This window comes from Balaenoptera borealis, assembly GCF_965194805.1.
Source record: "Balaenoptera borealis genome assembly, chromosome: 9".
In the NCBI taxonomy this organism is placed as follows: domain Eukaryota; kingdom Metazoa; phylum Chordata; class Mammalia; order Artiodactyla; family Balaenopteridae; genus Balaenoptera; species Balaenoptera borealis.
The window spans coordinates 69,450,016-69,473,690 of NC_138873.1; the positions used below are offsets into that span (position 1 = coordinate 69,450,016).

General features: G+C 40.6%; 1 long non-coding RNA gene across 1 annotated transcript; it reads right to left on the bottom strand.

Annotated features, from left to right (window-relative positions):
• Positions 1-1,191: 1,191 nt before the first annotated feature.
• On the bottom strand, positions 1,192-23,546 carry LOC309635157. The gene is made up of 2 exons (XR_014248677.1): positions 15,840-23,546; positions 1,192-2,803 (listed from the first exon to the last, which is right to left on the bottom strand). It is a non-coding gene; the product is annotated as an uncharacterized lncRNA (long non-coding RNA).
• Positions 23,547-23,675: the final 129 nt, after the last annotated feature.

The following is a 23,675-nucleotide window of genomic DNA, read 5'->3' on the forward strand; positions in this document are numbered from 1 at the left end:
CTTTATAAATACACTTTAAAATTCCCATGCATTTGCTCAGGATCTCTTCTTCATTTTCTAAAAAAACAAAGAGTATTCATTTTTCAACCACTCTCTGCCCAAGTGTGGAAATTAGCAAGTCAAAGATGATATGTCCAAGATATGACATCATGGATCTTGCATCCCTCTGCACCCCAGAGTATTTAAACTATTTCCAAATACTAAACCGTGCCTTTGTTTTTTCTATTAAACCCTTCTGATGAATAGGGGAAAAAAACACTTATGTTTTAATTATCCATTTCATTCTTTACTACCACCTGTGTTATTCAAAAGAAGCAAGGAAACTTGTTTTTAATTTTGTTTCTGTTCTTGGTCTGAATGTTGGTCACTTGCTTGAGCAATGACATTGAAATACGTCACAATCATAACTCTCCTTTTTTTTTTAATGACTGTAGGGCTGCACCCCACAGGCCTGCAAGCCCTGTAGTTGCCCAGCCTTGACACTGAAGAAAGAGCCCTGGAGACAGTGGCAGAGACATTAATGCTCTATTGCACAGGGGGATCTTACATATCGAAGCAAGGTCCCAGAGTGACACCCTAGTGTGTGCGCCAGCCGGCGGGCAGGACATGACAGCCACCCTTACCACTCAGGGGAGAAGGAGGCCACCATTTATAAGGGGAAACTGACATCAGGTGGGCTCATCAGTTACCAGGGACTAATTAAGCCCTATAATCAAGAGGATTGGACAGTCATGTGTCATAACTCTCCTTTTATATAGAATCTTTAATTCAGAGCCCTCAAAGTTTTTTGTAAGCATTATCTGTTTGCAAAAAAAATATTGGTCATTTTGAGAAGAGGAAAGTTAAAAAGAGAAAATTACTTGCACACTCAAAATTACATGAGTCAAGAATCAAGTCAGGATTAAACCTTGACCTGATCAATATCAACTTTGCCTGATCAAAGTCTCAAGGATTAGCTTAAAATCTTAAGGACCCTCTCCTCCTCGACCCATGATATTGACCTAAAACATTTTGGATGCTCTCACATGAAGGTTATGAGGCCTCACACAATATGTAGACTCTATTTCTGTAACTATATGAAATACCTCTGCATGCATCAGTGGCGTGTTTTTTTTGTGTGTTTGTTTCATCTGTTTCTTTTTAGGGACTAGGCACACCCAAGAGACAGAAGAATCTATATAGGAACACAGGAGAAATAGACACTGATCATTTATTGCTCTTTTCTCAGATTACAGAATTAACACGAATTTATTGCAGGAATCTTGAAAATCCAGAAAAAGCACCAAAAAGAAAATACAAATTACCGAGTTTCTTACTTGCCTCTCCCAGATAGCTGCCTTTATCATTTTGATTTATCTTCATAAACCTCTTGTCATGCATGTGCATCTCAGCTGTCATCTGGAATCTCCCTAGCCCTAAAGATATAAACAAATTAGACTCAAATCTCTTTCCAGGCCTGTGGAAAATCTAATAACCTCCTGAATATTTCTGCAAATTCCTCCAGGCCTGGTGGCAGGTGGGGATGAGAGGAATTTAGAGAGGGCTGCCTCATGGCCCCTCTATCTCTGATTTCTTGCCTCTACTAGTCCCTGTTCTCTGCTCAGGCAGCCCCTTTGTGGTTTACACACATACTGAATGTGTGACTCTTCTGTGCTAAACTTCACTGAAGATTTGGGAAAGTTCGAGAAGATGAAGAGAGCGACAGAGGTTTACTTCACTGCAACATAAACAACTTACATCTGAATATCTAACATCCCTGTTCTTAAACTCTTTCAGCTTTTTTAATAACTTGGATTGTAACCTCTTGCCATGTTTCTGGGTCTTTTTTTTTTTTTTTTTAATGTAGAATCTTCACTGAACCCACTCTATACCTCTACTCCAAAAAAATTCTCTCCATTCTATAATGCTAAGCTACTCAGGTTTATCTAAACTTCTAATTTAGAAGCAGAGTGCTTAGGTTAAAATCCTAGGGCAAGTAAATTCTCTAAGCCTCAGCTTTCTCATTTGTAAAATAAGGATATTGATAGGTACCTCCTTCACAGACAAAGCACTTTGAGCTCATTGCCTGGCACATTGAAGAACATGAACTACTTTCATTCTTGTTGAGAAGTATTTCACCTGGGCTGTATGGAGCCTGGAGAATCTTCCTCTGTTCTCTGTTGAGTACACCATTCAAGTTACCAGAACAACTTTTATAATCTCCAGAAGCTTGGAGATTAGGAACACACAGTCTGATGCCGGAAGGTCCGTTGCCTGTGATGTGATCAGGGCACTGTCCATGTGGGTTTCTCAGGAAGCAGACACTGAGATGGAGTTTGCGGTGCAAAATCATTATTAGGGATCAATATATTTAGAAGGAAGGGGAAGGAAGCAGGATTGGTCCGAAGCAACCAACCATCTGGTTTGCCTGGTATGAGAGCTTCTTGGCACACAGAACTTTCCGTGCTAAAACCAGGACAGTCCTGGGCAAACTGGGATGGCTAGTCACCCTTGTTGAGGCGGAAGTTAAAATGTGATACAGGCTCATAAAATCTTCTACCAACCAAGCAGGGAGCTCTGTTGTGACTATTACCCATCAGAATTGTTCCATCTTGGGATAATTCTTGGGGCAATGGCTGGGTCTTTATACTTTGTCCCTCTGTCCAATGCAGGCTGCCCTGGGAAGGTTATGACCTCAGGCCAAATAGCTGAGGCAGAGCCTAAAGCCACTGACAGGTGAAGGCAGCCAGCGAGAAAATCCTTTGAAGGACAGTGCCTCTCCACATCCACCACAGGCACCATTTTGTGCCTCCGTTTCCTTCATCTGCAAAATGGGGATAATAATGGTAAATACCTGGTAGCCTTATTGAGAGCATGGAATAAGTTAACATGCGTAAAGTGATTGGAACAGTGCTCAGCACACAGTAACCTCCTAAGCATTAGCTATTTCACCAGATCAAGCGTCTTCCTAGGGCTTACTGTCAGATCCTGAAAAAAGTTTTTTTAATTTTTTTAATTAAAAAGAATTTTTTAAAATCAGATCCTGAAATTCTTGATCTTTGGGTCTCCTTTCTCAAACCTCCATACTAGTGTCATCATGACCTTAGTCTGGTGGTAACTGCACATGGCCAACCTACAGCTTTCTTCATTTAACTGATTGGATTTGGCCACAGGCTGGTTTCTTAATTACAGCCAAGAAACTGGGGTAAGATCGTCTTCCATTTTTCTTCTTACTCCTTGGTTTGAGGTTGAGTTAGGAAACCTCCTCAACTCCTTATGCTCTCCTATTTCTATTATTGGATAATGGAAAGGATTAAATGAGGAGAAAAAGTGATAGAAAAGTAAGGACAGACGGAAGAATTTTTAAGTCAAAAGTAGTTTTCACAAGAAGAGAATTTGAGTATGAGAATTTGGAAGCTAGGGGGAGAAGTATAAATGGCAGAGTGGTTAAAGACTGTTTTTAGCCTGGATAACTTTTGTGATCACGAGGCTGATGAAATAAATGCTCCTCACCCTGACTTCCCTTTCCTCCAAAATAAGCCATGTTGTGTAATTCCATCAGGTGGCCACTGGCCTGCTGGTTCCTCCATTCTGAAGACGCTAAAGTTACCAAAACCTTGTGAATCACTTTATGAGTAAGAGCAGGAAACAGCTCTAGGTTAAAATTTGGAGTGTGACATTCTGAGTGTGAAAATACTTCCCTCCCCCCAAGAGCTGGACAAAAATTACTTTCTATGGTAGCCCTTGGCTTTTCATTTACTCAGGAAGGAGGTGTGAGGTAGCGGGGTTCCACACCCTCTTTTACCTGGATGACGTCCCTCTGTGTCATCTAAACAGATGCTACTCAGAACCAGAAAGTGGGTTATTTATTCCCTCCTCTCATCACCTGAGCAAAACCAAGCAAGCAAACAAACCAAGCAAAAGGGCAATCTTAGAGGGCAATATAAGAAAAAATGACTACAAGATCTCTTTGGGCTGTTCTTCCATTGAATTCCAAGCATTATTTGTGTAGGTTCCCTTGCCTGAACTGTTGGCATGAGAGTTGCAATTTTATCCCCAAAGCAGGGTGTTCCTCGGGCTTGGAGGCAATGCAGTTGGCTTATTCACTTCCTTCTCTGCTGCATTTCTTCAGGGCTTTCTGCATATCAGAAGCTCATTACACGATGATTCAGGAGGAGAGACAGGAAGTAGGGTTCCTACTCTGACACTGGCTACTTACCTTTTTCTGGCCCAAACTGGTTTACTTCACCAAGGAAGCCACAGAGTTTCCTTCATCTGAATTCCTTTCCAAATGTGTAGTTATCACGATGGAAATTCACAATAGAGAGAAGGACTTTCCTGCCCCCTCTGCAAGGAAAAGTGACTGGGACTGGACTCCTGGAGAGGAGCATGGGCTGTCCTGCCCTGGGCCTTGTCTGATTTCTAATACTTGTGTTGCTGAACTGCTTTTGTTCAGGTGACCCAGCTAAGCTAGGTGACACAGCTAAGGACACACGTCTTCACGTTTCCCTAGTGGAAGTGTTGACATGCATCATTGCAAACTTCCTCACCTGCCTGGTCCTTCTCAAGAACCACAGCATACACTGCCTATCCTAAAATTTTAGGATTCGAGACACCTGGCCCAGACTAGAGACAACGACTCTGCATCTCTTTCCAGGAATCACACTGATGACCTTGATCTTGAGGCTCAGCCAACCACACGAACCATTCCCAGGGAAACCTAAAGGTCATATTCCTTTGTGTCATAGTGAGGCTGAGGCAGACCTGCCTGCTTTTGCATCTCTACAGAGGCTCAGGGTTCTGACCCAAATGGGAGTGGGCCGAGGGGAATAGCACTGGAAACTTGCGTGCAGAATCATGGTAGAGGATGATCTGTGTGCAGAAAGGCTGCCAGAAACCAGAGGGAGGGGAGACGGAGGGCTGCAGGTTCAGCCCCTCCCCTTTGCATCATGCGACTCAGAGATCCTCTTACCAGCTGGAGGGGTGCCCGGCTGAGGCGTCTTATTCGACGATGCATGAGAGAAAATTTCTGGGCTGGCGTTTGAGCAAATGACTCACCTTTCTGTCATCAGAAAGACACAAGAAAGTTTTCATCTTTCATACATTTTGTACTTTATCCTTATACTTTTTTGATAAAAATAGAAAAATGAAAAAGAAAACACAATATCTGAGAAAATCCTTTCTTGGCCCCCAGACTCAAAGTTTATTTTATGGACTAAACCAAAATCATATCTTATCTCAGAACTACTTGAGATTTATAATTAACATGCTTTAAGGTTTCAGATTAACCATACATGTGCTATGAGACGTTTTATACCCTACAAAAATAATTGGATGTATTCAGTATCTTCTTCCCTCATTACCTCTCTTTTTCACTCTACACTTTCAATATAACCACTGCTAAAATGTTACTATATTTCATATACATTAAAACATGATATTTAATTTATGCATGGTTCAATATTTTAAATGAGTATTTGTATATATCCCTGTAGATGTTTGGAAATATTGACTGTCAGAAAATATGAGAGGGTAGATACTGCATTGCAGTGATGAAAGAATCACTTCTCCCTGGAAGTCAAACTATCCCCACGTACATCTTGAGTCACGTTTCTCCCTACATCTCCTGCTATCCCTTCTCATGTAGCTTGCCTTCCTTCCTACCACATCCTCAAAATAAGCCTCCTTTCTTCTCTAGGATTCAGCTAGAAGTAAGAGGAATACTGAGACTCTAAGATACTTTTTCAACAGTCAGATCTCACTAGAGCGCATCTTTAGCATGAATTCAACCAGAGGGCTTATGCCTTCCTTGGAATGTCTCTTCCCTTTAAATTCTTTTGGGCCACTTTGGCAGCTGGTGAAATCTTTCCCTCGGAACATGGCTGGATGTCCCTCCTCACATGCACCAGTCTTTCCTTTCTTTACCCTTTGATGAATTTGGAAAAGGTTATAGGAATTCACTATACAAGAGCAAAACCGTTTCCCCCCCAAATCATAACACAGACCAAAAAAGCAAAGGGAATTTTGTGAGTATAGAATTCTGAGGCATTTTTGGTAATATTTTCTAGAGGAGAGATTTGTGAATGCTATTTGTGGGGCTCAATCTGTGGGCATAATATTGCTTTATGATCTTTTATGAACCATAAGCTGGGATAGTTAAAATAAAGACAGGTGGACAGATGCCAAATGGCAAAGTCGGGGTGGAAAGTAGTGGTAAGCAGAGATTTCTACTGCCCCATTTACTCACAGAAAAATCCCACCCAATAATTTCTGCAAAACAAGACTATAATATGTTGAATCCTCTGTCGATCTCTCAAATCGTGAGCCTCTGAGTTAGGGTAAGTAAAATACCCTCATTGAAGTCATTCAAATAAACACTGATATAAGTGCCCAGGGAAAACTGGCAGTGGTACTGCTGAGAAATCCCCTAATTGTTCCATTTTCCTAAGACTCATCCAAAATCATCTAAGGCAGATGCCCAATAGATTTTTATCCTACATACCAAGATCTAGAGATTGGCTGGGGCTATCTCAATTACCTTGCTGAGAACTATCAAGAAACATGTCTTTTTCATGAACCTATTTTCACATGGTCAATACTTATAACTTTGGATTCTGCTCTTTTCCCTTATTTGCTGAATCATAAATATCTTTCCATGGTGTATCATAAATATCTTTCCATGGTGTTTAATCTTGGTAGTTACCCTGTTTTAAATATCTGTATAGTAGTCCATTAGCTGATGAACCCTAATTTACTCAATCATTTCTCCATTATTTTATACTTAGATTAGTTCTAAGAATTTTAGAAGAGTAAGTAGAATTTTTCAAAAAGCTCTTTCCATTATTTGAAATGAACACAGGAATAGTACCTGAACTTCTCATGGATATGGCCACCTCCCAGCTGGGTCAATGTTAAGCCACAAGTACATCCAAAGGAACAGAGCTTTTATGAGAAAGCAAGCTCAAGCCTTAGAAACTATCAATGGAAATACTCTAGGAAGTCCTGGCATATATTCCCAAAGTGGCAGCTATCCCAGTAAGATCTCTATCTCTGGACAGAATAACTCTAGCATACTTTGAGGGAAGACCCAAAGTTGGGCTAACTCCCATCAGAAATTCTGGAAATTATTCACCTGGAAAGCTTGGTCTCCAGGGTCTGGATAATTAGGGAAGAGAATGCAGAAAACCAATCATTCTGTTGTGGGTTTTGAGATAAGACTTCAATTTCCATAATCTTCATAAAAAACAGAGCAGTCTTTTCACCCAAAAATTTATTCACTATGAATTGGAGTGTCTTAGGAAAAATTTAGATGCAAAGAACAGAATTTCACTTAGCTCAAATCAAAAGAGGATTGATTGAAAGGCAGAGTTTATTACAGGGTTACAATAAGTAGTGCAGGAGATAAAGCTGGGCATTATGGGACCACAAGGGGATTATGCAGATTTTTTTTCTCCCTCTGTCTCTCCTCTACCTTTGCAGGTACATGGTGTCTCTGTTTGTTTTGGGACATCTGCTCCATCCTTCTGCAGATGGACTTTTTCTGCTGACTCATGATTTCTCAGCTTCCCCTCACTCACTAGTATGAGGTTTGTGGCTGCTGTGACAGACCAGCTGGCCATGACCTTGCAGCTTGGCTCCGCACAGCTCAATGACTCAGCTTCTTTATCCCTATTCCAAATTCTTGGGAGGGTATCTGCTCAGTCCAGCTGAGGTCAGATATCTATCCCTGGGTCAGTCACTGAGACTGGTGGGGCACAGTCACATGGTAGGTAGTGTAACCCTCCCAGGGTGATGAGTGGGGCAGAGTCTCCAAGGTGCAATGTGGGTAGGGAGAAGAGAATGTTTGGCATTTCTGAGACAGACTTGGGTCTGAGAGCAGCATGCCGAGTGATAATAAAAAAGAGCATAAGATTTGGAACAAAAAAAAAATCTCTGCCACTCCTTAGTCATGAAACTAGACAACACCCTGCTCTCTCAGAGACTCATTTCCTCTTATCTAACCTGAGGGAGCTGAGCAAGATGACCTGCCAGCTCTTGCTGTCTGTCTCCAGTTATTATTTTCATCTTCAGAATCTCATAATGCAAGGAATGACAAATGCTAATATCAGCGATTTGGCAGGTTTTATATGAACAATCATTCAAATAGCTGTCTTGGCAGTATGGCCAGTGGTATATTATCCCCCAAATTCCCATTACCGTAAACATTTTTGGAAGGCCATTATATGCACCAGCAATGTTGAAGTCCCTAGGTAGGCATTAAGCAAATGTTTCTTGCTTAGAATGGAATTCTAAAAGAAAAGGAGAAACAGGTCTTATTCTACAAGAGTCTGCCTGCCAAGGTGTTAGAGGTCTGAAAAAGTAATATGGTGAAATTCACTCACTTCTAATGTTGTTGGTGAACAATGCTCTAAAATGTCTTATTGGTGAACTGCCTACTGCAAAGACAAAAGACTGTGCTAATTGAAATTGCTTTCTATCTACGCCAAATTAATACAACTCTCCTGTGTAAACTTGAGGCATTCTTGTAAAGTGACCTACACAGCAAGATTAATTTATTCCCCCATTGAAATCCACTATGGTATTAAAAGAAATTACAATGGGCTCTTTTATTTTTGTTTATTTTTTCTGTTGGATTAAAAAAATTTTTTTATTGAAATATAGTTGACTTACAATGTTGTATTAGTTTCAGGTGTACAGCAAAGTGATTCAGATATATATATGTGTATATATATATATATATATATATATATATATATATATATTCTTTTTTTATATTCTCTCCATAACAGGTTATTACAAGATATTGAGTATAGTTCCCTGTGCTATACGGTAGGTCCTTGTTGGTTATTTATTTTAATATAGTAGTGTATATATATTAATCCCAAACTTCTAATTTATCCCTCTCCCCTCTGCACAATGGGACCTTTTATTGATTTTTTTCTTTTTTAATATTTAGCATGTTTCTATCAAGAAAGGAAGGATACGAAGGGAAACACTTAAAAAATAATAATAATCCCAGTGAGAGTTTCAATTCCCCCACCTATTCAATTTCCTTTAAAAAGGCCCCAAGCACCCACACAAACCCATCTCTGGAATTGAACCAGGCCACCTTCACTTTTCCCAGGTTGGCTTCTAGCTCTTTCTATATCCAACCCCTCACTTGGCTGCATACCTCAACTCTCATCATCTACTACCTGCCTCCTCTTTTCATATGTAAATATATAAACATATTATCTCTAGATTTGAGCTGAAGTGTTCAATTCAGTTAAGTTCATTCATTCATCTACAGCAGAAGGGGGAAGGCCCTTTGGGTTGTGGGTTAGCCAAATTCTTCCAGTAGGACAGCCCTAATGTACTCTGTGGTACCAGGAGAAACTGACTTTTCTCCTTTCCACCCTAGAAAGCTCTTGCCACCTCCTATGCCTATCTGCCACTGGGAAAATGGATTTTTGTTGTCCTTCTTTAATTTTAAAATAGCAAATGTTTCTCTTTTATATATAAAATCTGTACTCTCTTTTCCCCCAGAAATGGAATCTCTTACTAGTTTTTTTCATCCAGTTATAAAAATAATTCAACCTTGTTTTTAAAAAGTTCAATAATATAAAAATGGAGAAAGCAAGAAGTGAAAACTTTCCATAATTCTATTTATTCCCAGAGATGGCCAAAATTATTAGTTTTATATCTATCCTTACAGATATCTATAAATGTGTGTATATACAATATGTAACTGTTATACAACATATGCTGTGTAATTGTTATATATTATGTATACACATATACACAGGCAAATACATATAGAGTGTATGCATACATATTTCTAAGATAGTATGTACAGTATGTACTATATACTGCATGTTTGACAAAAATGGAATCACATTATTTACTCTTTTTCGTGGTTTGCTTTTTTTTTTTTTACTTTAAATAGCTTGTCGTGTACATCTTACATATGAATCTATCTCATCTTTTATAATGGCCTCTCAGTAGTATTCCTTTGTACCATAATCTTTACCCTCCACTGAAGGGCATCTATGATCCTCTAAGTTTTCCTTAAATATTAAAAGTATTGCAATAAACATCTATATACATATATGCCTTTGCATGTTTTAATTATTTCTTTAGGATAATTTCCTACAACTAAAAGTTCTGGGTTAAATCTTATGTACATTTAAAATATGACAACCTAATGCTCAATAACAAACCAGAAAAGTCACATCACTTTATACTTTTAACAAGTTTCCTGCAATTATCTTTATTTTTCATTATTGCCAATGTGATGTCCAAAAAGAAAAAAATGAGCACTTCACATTATTGGCTAATCTGCATTTCTTTGCATTTTAGCAAAGATGAGTATCTTTTCAGGTGGGTGTTCCTTAGCCATTTGATCTTCTTCTTTTATGAACTGGTTGAACCTGTGTGTCTGTACCACTCCTGTTTCCTCCCCCTCCCACCCCATATATACATACTTTTGGTTGACAGCAGCAGGTCCAAGTATGTTACAGGAGCTGGCCAAGAAATTTCCTCTCCTGGGAACTTGGATTTGAGAACAGGGCACATCTAATCTGCTGCATTTAAACTACAAAATGAGGCAAAGCTGGGCTGGGTCAGCCATTCTGGTCACATCGTCAAGAAGAGAAAGCAGACCTGCAGAGAGAAAGGAAAGAAGCAGGTATCCCCTGGAAGCAGAGGTGAGGGCCTGTGGCCTTGAGGACTTCCTGTCCTCCAAGCCTGTGGGAAAGCTCTGTCTTCTTAAGCTGGTTGCAATGGACTTCTGTGAATATAACAGTGCCACAAATTCTTCACCATGGGAATATTGGGTGGGGGGAGGAGTTAATTTTGAAAGAATATTCTCATCTTCATTTCCCCCTTTCATGGTTCCTAAGAAGCCCAAAGGAGCCCTAAGAAATGCCCAAGCTTAAAGAGAAGCTGAAGCAAAAAATGACCCCCAAATGGGTCAAATATGTCTTCGCTGCCTCAGTACTGTACACCTTGCCAGAGCCATGGCTCCATTTCCTGAGCACTTGCTATGTACTTGCTAAGTGTCTTGCTTATGTTACGTCATTGAATTGGCAAAGTGGATATATTATTGCTCAATTTCTCAGAAGAGGAAACTATGGCTTAGGGAGGTTTACAGTAAGTTGCTCAAGAACACTCAGCTAGAAAGTGGTGGAGCAGGATTCCAGTTGCTGACGGACGCTGTTATGCTTTCTGCTCCCTGGGCCGCCCAGCGTGGTGTCTCGGGCCTAGAACTAAAGCGGCATTGGTCTCCAGGGCAGAACCGTGGTCTCCGAGATCGTGGCTCCGGGCCCCTCTGACTGCCACCTGCAGATACTTATCTTTCCCAGGACAAGAGGCACACATATTCCAGCTGCGGGCAGCCTTTTTGGTCACGTGCGGAGAAGACTTGTTGGTTTCCAGTGTGCTGGACTGTCTGCTGAATGAATGGGTTCTGAGGGCTGCACAGGCTACATCCTGAAGATGGGCCGGGGTCACCAGAGGTGCCCTCAATCACCTCTCTGCTCTAGGCTGGCCCCTCTGACACAGGATTTCTACCCCCTACCCCCCGCCCCCATGGTCTACCTCCCCTGTAATAATGACAGCCAACAGCTCTGAAGGGTTTGCCATCCCAAACGCTTTATATGTAGTATTAGCTCATTTATCCTCACATCAGCCCTAAGAGTTAGATACTATTATCACCCCATTTCACAGATGAGGAAACAGAGGCACAGACAGGTTAAGTGACATGCTCAAGGTCACACAGCCAGTGAACAGCGACCAGGATTCCAACACAGGTGTCAGAGAATCCTCTGTGGAGCTGATGAAAGCTAAGACGCTCTCCTCAGAAAAATGCAGAGGCTCATGATTCTGTGTAGTTTCAGGGTTTCATCTTCAGGAGTCCTACTATAGATCACCCACTTTGTATTGCAGGGCTCAGAAAAGTCAGGTGTCCTCAGGGGCCAGGCAGGGAATGTTGATGGGTGCAGGGGCTGGCTGGGAGAAAGGACAGTGGGCCCTGGATGGTTCATGGACTCCTCCCAAGAGCATCTAATGAAAACCAGCCAACCAACCAAGCAGATGCCCTGTACTGGACCAAGAATACTTACCTGTGGGCTGAACCCAAGGACACTGCAATCAGTTTGCAGCTTCTGCTAGAATACCACACAGTCCCTTATTTGCTTATCTGCCAGCAGGTATGTGTGATGCTCCTAATATTTGTAAAAACTGCTCCCCCAGCTCAGGGCGATCTGCAGCTGATTCCAATCTGAACTTCCAATTACAGTGTCCAGAGCTGTTACCTCTCATCCCCACAACCACTACCCCTCCAGGCAGCCAGGGCCCCAACCACGCCCCCCCCCCTTGGGCTTCTGATGGTCCAGGGATGTTTTCAGGGTGTGGGTGACCAGGTTGGGTGAATCAGAATGTGTCACTCCTGCGGACCGTCATGGGGGTGGAGGGGGGGGAGCTGGCTCTCAAAGACACTGGATTTAGGCAGTGACACTTCCCAGGTCCCACGTGGCTCCAGGACAATGGAAGGTGCTCCACTGTGGCTGAGCAGTGCCTAGTTTCTGTCTTCCTGGCCCCTTCAGCCCAGTCTTCTCCTTTCTGTTCTCCTAATCTCTCTTCTGTCTTTGTTCTTCCCCACACCCACCCTCAAGAGGTGAGAAATATTTTTCTAGCCCTGGGAAAACTGCCCTTTCTCAACATTGCTATATTTTTTCTCGGTGGCACTTGCTGTATTTTTTTTTTTTTTTTTTTTTTGGCTGCTTTGGGTCTTCGTTGCGGTGCGTGGGCTTCTCATTGCAGTGGCTTCTCTTGTTGCGGAGCATGGGCTCTAGGCACGCGGACTTCAGTAGCTGTGGCACGCAGGCTCAGTAGTTGTGGCTCCCGGCCTCTAGAGCGCAGGCTCAGTAGTTGTGGCGCACGGGCTTAGTTGCTCCGCGGCATGTGGGATCTTCCCGGGCCAGGGCTCGAACCCATGTCCCCTGCATTGGCAGGCGGATTCTTACCTACTGCACCACCAGGGAAACCCTGCTTGCTGTATTTTGATATTCCTATTTCAAAGCACCGAGCATAACTTCCCTATTAGGTTTAGGCTTTTGGGAAACACAAAAGCTAGACCCTATTTCTGCTTTCCATTCGGTAATGTCCCTCCCCTGAAGCAATGACTCACAGGGGCTACCTACTTAAAGGGAAAGGGGAGGAAAGGAAGGGTGGAAATATTGGGAGAAAAAAGTTCCATTAATATTAAAAAATATTATCCCATCACATATTTTCCATCTTAAGACTCCTTTATACAACTCTTGATGACCCCAAAGAACTTGTTTCTATGGGCTACACATATTGATGTTTAATGTACTCAAAATTAAGATGGATAAATGTGTAAAATTTATTTACTTAAAAATAACAATAAACCCATCACATGTCAACATAAATCACATTTTTAAAAATAACCGTATTTTCTAAAACAAGCCAACAAATGAAACATATTCCATGAGAAGAATGGCATTATTTACTTTTTCGTCAACCTTTTTAATTTCTGGCTTAACTGAAGGCAGCCAGATTCTCATATCTGCTTCTGCATTCAGTGTGTCGTGATAGCACATGTCACGTAGCCTCTGGAAAACTTCCCTATACACTTGTGAGCAAACAAGAGTGAAAGAGATGAACAACATCATAGGATTACGATGAAAGTACCCAGAGGAGGACCTTTTTGGAGGACTACCAGAAAGGCGCACACGCAGTGAGAACTGCTGATTTAGACACGAAGTACAATCAGAGGGGCTCTGAGTGACAGTCTTCGAGGAAACCAGCATGATTGCCATGTAAAGGAGGCAGTTTTGGAGGCAGACACTTCTAGGTTTGAATGCCAACTCCTCACCTTCCTACAGAGTAGCCTTTGGAAGGTTTCTGAACTTTTTCAAACCTCAGGTCTCCTACCTATGAATGGAGAACAATCATACCTACCTTACCAGGTTGTTGAAAGATAACAAAGTATTTTCCAAACTTCATTCATCATATTTTTTTCCAAGTCCATGTAAGAACTATATTATTATCCTCTTTGTATTTTTCCATAGCTCCTGTTTGAAACTTAAATACATTTTGAAAGGAAATTTTATGTCCTTATCATAAACAGGGAAATACTTGCCCTAAATTGAAGGTGCAGTGAAAATAAAAAGTGATCTTGTTGACAGAGAAATTGTTCAGCTCCGGCCTGCTCTCCTTTTGGAACAAAAGGAAATAAGACAATGTAAGAAAGTCATTTAAGACCTGCACCAAAGAGACTTGACCAGATGTGGGCAGAAGCAGTCAGAGGCTTGAAGAAAGAATGGCTTTCTCATTATGTGATGCAGTTTGATTTCTGCCTTGCCCATACACCACTAAGTCATCTCCCCTACTACCTAAACCATTTCCTACAGCACCCCACCCTCAGGAGACACTGTGATCATGCATGGAAAGCACTTAGCTCAATGCCTGGCACCTGGGAAGTACTCTCCATTGCAGCTTTTGTTATCTTTTCTAATTCTCCCTTTTCCTTTCCCTCATGAGTTAAATGATTCACGTAAGCTCATAGTTATTTGGTGGAGGGCTATGACTATGACACCTGTGTTACATCTCTTCTGTGGATTAGAGCTCAGACTCTGGAACTAGGCCCTGCTTTAGAGCTGTGTGACCTTGAGCAAGGGACTCAACATCTCTGTGCCTCAGTATTCTCAACAGTAATACAATGATACAATAGTACCTAATTCATAACGTAAGAGCACATGAGTTAATACTTGTAAAGCACATGGGACATGCCTGGCAGGTAGCCAACACTATATACATACAGGTTAATAGCGTTCTTTCTTTTTCATGAGTTGGGTTTGACAGTAATCATTAACATGCAGGTTACTATAGAGAAGTTTTTCTCAAACTCTCTGAAATGAAGGACCAGATTTTCCCCTGCAATCCAGGTGGACCAATACGTTTGGATATAGAACAAAAAAAGAATTATTAGAAAAAGGAAATAAAAAAGAGAAGATATAAAATACAAGCCCATATATTTTATAAGATTCAATAGACATATATTTCAATAATCAGAGAACAATGCATAGGAAAAAGTAAACTGCAGAAATGTGTCCGCTGTTCATTGAAAGCCTGAATACAGGCAATTAATAGCTTTGCTTCGGTACTTTCTTGTCATTCCACATTTGTGATGAAACAAAAAGTTAGGAGGGAAACAGCAATTCTCCATGTTAAATGCTGATATGCGTACTTGAAACAAACATTTTGTATATTATTATTTAAAGTTTTTCATGTGATAGGTGAGCTTGCTTTTTGCTTGTTAATTTATCTAGTCTAGGCTAAATAGATGAAAGCGCTACAAAGAGGGGATGGTGTATATCTAAACAGTTTCTATGTTTGTTTTAATAACATTCATAGTAAAGAAACCAGTCTCACAGAGGTAGGTAGATGAGAAAGGAAAAAGAGAATTTAAAGCCATTTCTGCAAGCTCTGGATATTCATCTTCTACTTTTATCTAAAATGAAGCACATGATGTTGTATATTCAACATTCATTTTCAATCCTTCATCAGTAGTCAGTTCCAAAACTGATCTCTTAAAGTTATAGTTAAATTTAAATTATCTTTGCTAAACAAGTGAACAAGATGAATTCTGGATTTTATACACTTTGGGGTTACAGTTGACAAATTAACCTTAAAATATCACGGATGTATTGGGATGGCTAGTAAGAAGTTGTGTCACATGTGACTCAGACATTCCAGTTCAATGCCTGAACTATACCCTGTATCTTAGTTTGTTCAGGCTGCCATAACAAAATACCATAAGCTGGGAGGCTTAACAACAACAAACATTTATTTCTTACAGTTCTGGAGGCTGGGAAGTCCAAGATCAAGGCACCAGTAGAGGGTTTGCTTCTATTTCATAGACACTGCCTTCTCTCTGGGTCCTCACATGGCGGGAGAGGCAAGGGAGCTCTCTCTCTTTTATAACAGCACTAATCCCGTTCACGAGGGCTCCACCCTCATGACCTAACCACATCCCAAAGGCCTCACCTCCAAATACCGTCACACTGGGAATTAGGTTTTAACATTTGAATTTTGTGTGTGTGGTGAGGGGGGACAAACATCCAATCTATAGCACCCTGTTCAACGAGACTGGTCCTCTGGTGATGCCCTTGCATGTTGTGACAATGTCGAATTGCTCTAGAAGTTTCTAAGCCATCATTGTCGATTTCTATACTTATCTTGTTGTGGCTGGGAACAAACCCACAGACCACACTTTGAGTAGCAGTGATAGGAAACACAGCGCTAGAATGATGAGTTACCTAATTTTAGAAGAAATATTGTTGGATGATAGATGATGCTTTAGTTTTTTATCAAGACCATTTCCACTCCTGAAGAAAGTAGCTGTCTCCTACTCATACACTTGCATCTCAGGTGCTAAAAAATGCTTGAGGGGAACGCTCAGGCCATGAAAGTAATGTTATCAAATTTACAGAGGAAAGAAAACTGGAACAGAATTAGTCCTTTCCTCTCAAACTGCAAGCCACAGCCTTCGTTCACAGTCACAGACTTGGGTAATAATTGTCTACACACACCTATGAGCTCCATGAGTGCTGGGATCACATAGTTTTCACCTGTAACTGGAGCAGCTGGCACTGAGATGGGCGTATGGAAATCACTCAATAAACGTTTAAGTGAGTAGATTCTAAGAAGCTTAGCAGTCTTACATCTCTGCTGGAGTGCTGTAGAGGGGTGGTTACTGAGGACAGAAGGAACAGTTTAGCAGCATGGGAGATGTATGCACCTTTTGCTTTTCTTCTTACTACTTTCCTGGGTTATAATCTCTTGAAAAGCAACCACAGCCTTCAAGTGTGTTATCTCCATTGAAAGCCATTCTGAACTCCATTCTTTCACAGAGCAGAAAGACACTTAGATCTAGGAATTTTCATTGATCCAGGTGAGCATTTTTAGATTGCCTGGACCCCCTTCTTTTATTCTGCTTTCTCTCTATCACAGGGGCCATGTCTTATTTATCTTAGTTTCACTGTGGCTTCATGGAGGGTCCGGCACACACCTGAGGACCATGGCATAGTGTTTTATAGCACACCTGCCAGGGAGAAGCTAAGTGAACTAGAGCAGAGCTTCTCAAATTTTTTTTTTTTTTTTTTTTTTTTTTTTTAGAGCTTCTCAAATTTAATGTGCCCATGAATCACCTGGGGGAGCTTGTTAAAATGCAGATTTTCATGCAGTAGTAGCTCCAGGTGTGTGCCCAGGTGACGCCAAAACTTCTCATCCTTGGGCCACATTTTAAGCAGCAAGCAACCAAGAGGAATGAAAGGAACCTGAACTTCTATTTAGCTGCTTCTTAGCAAATGAAGTAGAAGATGTGGTTAATATTATTTAGGAACGATTTTTAGGGATCTGTAGCTAGCTGTTTTGGAGACACGATGAAAGATCTTCTTAGGAAAGGAAAATAAGTCATGTAGACCACACGTGATTCCATAATACTCCCTGGGGTCTCACAATTGCCTTAGAACAGAAACATGATACCACAACAATCAATCATCTCAAAGCTTGGTACTCAAGGATCAGATTTCATGGGGAAACAAAACACAGTGAAGCAGTCATAGGATACATTCTTCTGTGTCTTCTGGAACATATGCTCACACTGTTTTTAAAAAGAACACTTTTTTTTGATTGACCACTTGCTACTTATTTCCATTATGATGCTTTGTAAAATTTAAATTAATCCATCTCTTTCTCTCCAGGTTTCTTCACTGCCCAAGTCAACAGTGTGGAGTACAAGAACACACCTTTGGGATCTCACACACACTTGGGTGATAGTCCCAACTCTGACCCATTTAAGACAGTGTGACCTTAGGCATGAGCCACAGGTTCAAGAGTAAAATGGGATTAACACTACTGCCTTGAATTTTTATTTAGGATGAACTGAGAAAGCACCTGGGCCAAGGGATCGTGGGATCCCTGTAAATAATACTTTTATTCCTCCAAATATTGCCAACCTAGGCTCTAACTCACGTTTCTAAGTGAGATTAAAGTGAGGTACACCCTGTAACTCAACAACACCAATTTGGAAACTAGATCTTGTCTAGTTCCTTCCTAGTGGCAGGGGATGGAGGAGAGGGGAGAGGTTGTCTCAGAAACTAGACCGCAGCAGCTGTGATTGGCCTCTGTGCAGAATAATGGACAAGAAAATACTCTATATTCTTTCACTACTTCCAGCTTGGGGAAATTTTGTAGTTTGACTTAGCACGATGAAAACAGCCATCACTCACTAAGGGTTTACTATGTGCTAGGCACCGTTTTGGGATGTATGGGCTTTTAATTTTCAGATGATCACTGAGATGACATTATTTCCATAAAATTATATTTTATTTTTCAAATAATTATGATAAAGGGGATTCTTGTAAAAGTATCTTCAGACAATCATATAAAGTAGGAAGTAAGCTTCTTCAAGGGTGGGAACCATGTCTTGTTCATCTGGTTCCCACAGACCCACTCCGTGTTCCACTGCTCAGGGGCAAATCCTGTTAAGAGTGCAGACTATCTCCTTTCACATGGGGATGATTTCTTGGACTAATCAGACCACAAAGAATAACTAACTGTGGGACACAACTTTCAGATGAAATCTAGCAGTTTCTTGGGCATCCAGTGAAGCCCTTGATGTAGGCCAGGAGGGCTGCAAGTGACCAATCATTGGTCCCAGATTGATGCTTGTTATCAGTGTGTGGGGTTGGAAAAGCTGCTCCTGGGAGGAAGAGTGGGGCCTGTTTCTTCATTTCCTTTACACCACACACCTGACTGCCCCGTATATCAATGGGCTTGCTGAGGAAGCCCAAAATATCAGGGAAGTGTAGGCATCATCTCATTCTCTTGAAAAGCCACATCAGGGAAGGTTCACGGTGGCATCACGGAAGCCCAGGAAAACAGGCACAAGAGGGCACGGGAGCCCGACACGGACAGTGACACCACCTCTGAGTCAGGCTTGGACTCAAGCAAGACAACAGAATTGACACCTGCAGGAGAAGGTGTGAAGGAACTCTAAAACTATACAATCAGGTGGGGCTAGGGACAACCTTCAGGGCTCTCCAATGGGGAGATGGTGTGTTAAGCTTTTCACTCCTCATCCAATGTTAAGTCTTTATTTTATGCCTGGCACTCTGCAAAGAATAGAACATGCATGGTTCAAAGTATATCACATTAATTAACTTTCCAGACAACTGAAAGTTTTGATTTTCTTAATCTTAAATACTATTGATGAAAAGTTTTCTAATATCGTATTAGTTACACAGTTTTTGAGCTGTATACTAAGCACAGTTTGCTTATGACTTTGGGGTCCCTGTCTTATTTAGGGTTGCCAGATAAAAATACTGGATACCCAGTAAAACTTGAATTTCAGATAAACACAGGCAATGTTTGAGACATACTTGTACTAACAAATTATTCCTTGTTTATAAAATTCAAATTGAACTGGGATCTTATATTTTTATTTGTTAATCTGGCAACCCTACCCTTATTATATGGTGATGTAATAATACAGTAATGCCTCAGGTGTCATTGGGCTGATTGTCCTGACACTTCAGTGGTTCAAGGCTGTTGTGCTTTTTGAATTCTGTAGTTATTTTTTACAGTCTCTTTCTTTGCTCTCCAATGATTGTATTGGTTGTTGTAGTCAGCGTATATATAGCATCTTCAATTCCCTTTTCCCTCTTCTTGATTCTTCTAATTGGTTTGGGCTGAGAAATAAGATCCCTAAACATGGTTGGCTTCTCTGTAAAGAGTAAACAGTTTCTGTAAGGATACAGGTCCTTGAGGGCACATACTTGAGAAAAGTATGCAAATTTTTTTGAAAAGCCCTTCATAAAAAATTATTTTGACTGTCCAGAGACTATCCTGTGGTTTCTCTCTAAGTCCCTCAGGATAAGTGAATCATGCTTATTTCCTAGAGTGCATTGTTCTTTAAAGAGTACTATACAAGTCGAAATCAGCCTCTGATGGAGAGGAGGTTAAAGCTAAATATAAGAGAATTTGCAGTTGCCTGCACAACAGGATTTTGGATGCTGTTTCTGAAAATTCTTTAGAAAGAGTCAGATAGACACTGATTTGGCTTGAGTAGTTCACTGGTAACCATACCTCGAGGCTGGGGACTAGACTAGGTGACCTCTAGAAATCATGCACAGATAAATGGTTTTGATGACTCTATGGTCTATCCAATCAACTCAAAATAATGACCACAAGTAAAATAATGAAACCAAAGTTCAAAAGGGCCGATGAAAAATAGTATCTAGTATTCCAGATACAGTGCTTATCAGAGACTCCAGCAAGCCTGCAACATGTTATGTGGAAGGAATTACAATGTCTATTCTTCCCTACTGCGCTCATTTACACAATGATTAAACTTTTTTTTTTTGCCCTCAGCAATGCTTGCTCTGAATATAGATTTGAAGTGACTCCTGAATTAGAATGGCTATTCTTAATGCTGAACCTACCAATTACTCAAACTCAACATGCAAAGTCAGCAAACACCTCTCCCCACCTTGCATATTTGCATTTACCTTTATTTGACATCAGAAAAATTGTTTGAAAATGATTTATGGTACAAAGACGATCTTCAGGCTCAAGATGATGAGATTTTTGTGTCATCCAGTGATGTATACTTTTAATGGCTTTAGTCAAAGAATGACTCATCAGAATCAGATCCTGGGGAATATTTTGGGAGGTGTTAGAAAAGTCTAATACCAAGCAAAGACCAGCATCTTGGTAAAGCAGTTTGAATTTCTTCAGAGATTGTACAAATCAGAAAATACTTGCTGGATTGTCACAAAACTATTCTAAATATTTCAAGCCTTTAAAACTTGTTATAGGCCTTTTAGTCCCAACAAGAGCAATTCTGGCCTGTGTGGGTCACTGGAGCCTTTAGCTGTACTATATATTTAGATTCATGTGGCCTGATTCAACTTATTAATGTGTTAAATATAGTTCTCCTTGCCTCTAGAAGTGAATAAAAATTCACTTCTAAACTTGTGAAGACTTAAGGTGATGTTAAGATTTATGGCCTTTCAAGTATTATTTTTATTTTTAATTTTAGTCTAAGAAATTTTTTTAGGGTTTTTTTTTTTCCCTCAACAGTTTTCTTCTACCCTAAAAGGGTTGCTGTTATATTTTAGTAGGTATCTATCTCAAGGGACAAGTATATTGTGGACTACTGGGAGAATAGGGTGATTGAAAAATGTTTGAGAAACATTCAATGGGTATTCGTTGAAGTGTGCAAGGTACTAGACTATTGGCAAGGAGCTAATACAGTGGTGGCAGAGGCAGAGTCATGAGCAGAGAATTACAGTATTACAATGTGGGAAGGGTAATGATGAAGATATGCAGATAGGTGTCTCTTTTTCTGTGAATCTATAAAACGAATTCAGCCTTGACATGTTCCAGGAAGGCTGAGTCTTAAAGTAGTCAGGCAACAAGTATGGAAGAGAACCTGGGTGAAGACACAGAGGTGAATTGGAGAGTGTTCCTCTTGTTCCTGTAAGCTTCTTAGCAGGCTCCTGAGCCACTGGTAGAAAGGAAGGCTGCCCCAGCCCTGTCACTGTTTAATCATAACAGAGAGCCTTTTGCAGATATGCAGTGCAGCGATGACTGCAAGGGCAGTTACTATGACTAGAAGTTTACCAGATATCTCCTGCCACCTTTACACACAACTCTTTCCTCATTTTCCAGGCAACTGGGTGTAACGCAAATAACCACCACCCCTTTATTAATTTCCTAATATCAGAGTATCACAAACTGGGTGGCTTAAACAATAGAATTTTATTGTCTCACTGTCTGGAGACTAGAACACTGAGATCAAGATATCAGCAGGGTTACTTCCTTCTGAGGACTGTGAGGAAGGGTCTGTTCCGTGCCTCTCTCCTAGCTTCTGATGGCTTGCTGGCAATCTTTGGCTTTCTTTGGTTTGTAGATGCATCACCTACGTTTCTGCCTTCATGTGCACATGGTGTTCTACCCATCTGTGTCCAAATTTCCCCTTTTTGTAAGGATACCAGTCATATTGGATTAGGGGCCCACCCTATTCCAGTATGACCTGATCTTAACTAATTACATCTGAAGTGATCCTATTTCCAAATATGGTCACATTCTGAGATACCTGAGATTAGCACTTCAACATATAAATTTTGAGGAGACACAATTCGACTCATAACATTCCTTTTCCAAAGTAAGCTCTATAATTTAAGGTTAAATCTTAATTTCAGAAAATATTTACCAGGAATATAAATGCTTTGTTGCTTGTTTTCCATTGGTCAACCTAGCTTTTCCTACTCATTTACATAAAATATGTATGGTCTGTTATTTTCACCATATCATAGATTTCATGGAGTGTTCAGAATTTAGTAAAAATTTACCTATTAGGTGTCATAGTTCAGCTGCTGTTTCATTAAATGCTGATCTTTTTCCAAAGATACTTTCTGAACAGTATAATATGTTAAAATTAGCACAACTTAGTTGTTGACACAGGCAGTGTGATCAGCACTGCTGATCTTTGAAGAGTTGAACAGTTCTATAAAACAAGAATATATTAAACTACTGTCCAAAAATGGTGTGAAGAATAATAGACAAAATGGTACAAAATAGTACATCTTTTAGTTACTGAATAAATGACAGGAATAAATAAGCATTGAAAGCCAATATTTGATACTCATGATCATTTGATAATATGGCATTCACATAGATAACTAGTTTTGTGTTGGACTGGTGATAGCTTCCATAGGCAAAGGACCAATAACAGTTTTTCACATAAATCACTTTATTAATCCTGTACTTGATTTTTATTTTAGGTACCTGATTAGAAGTATAACTTTTAGAAAAAAACTTTTTTTTTCTGCTTACAAAATGGGTCCAATATCTACTCTCCAGACATTTCATCGTGTCTTTGGATTTAATTTTTACCGTTCACAAGATATACACCAATACTCAACAGAGATAGTGCAATTTCTGATATCACCAACTTTTTATCCAAAGCAAAACTATCTGGTTCTGTACGTCGTTCAAATCCTATTCATTTACAGGGTAAACCTTGCTTTGCAGAGTTTAGTAGGTGGATGCAAGCAGCTTCCTGGGAAGGGCAAAGCACGGAGTTCAATCAAGGTTCCTGTAACCTGATACTATTACTGTTGTTCTCTCTTGCAGTCCTAAATAGGTTCCAAAATCTTATCATTTCCTAGCCCGTCGTTGCGACAGGTTTTGTTTTTGGCACTCTTATTACCGAAATTAGTCAGTCTTGAACTGCTAGGTTGGCTTAGTTTTCTATTTCCCGGTTGTTAAATCACTGTGGGAGCGGTACCAGGACAACTATGTCCTGAATTTTAAAGATTTTTTTTGAGCCTGCTTTCCCCACTGGTTGGCTTTCTTTTCTCCCACTCTCTCTGAGCCTTTTCTTTTTTCTCTTTCGCTCTCTTCCTTTTACACAAGCTGTGGAGGGGGATTTAAATTCCAATCCGGAACTCGGAATCGCGCGCCTTGAATGACGGGAGTCGTAGTTTCCGCGACTCCTCCCTAACCGCTTTTCACGCCGATTCCTCCCGACAGTGAAAAACTACAACTCCCGAGAACGCACCACGAGGGTGGCCAGCCGCCCAGGCGCACGCGCCCTGAGGCCGCAGGATTTGAATCGGCGG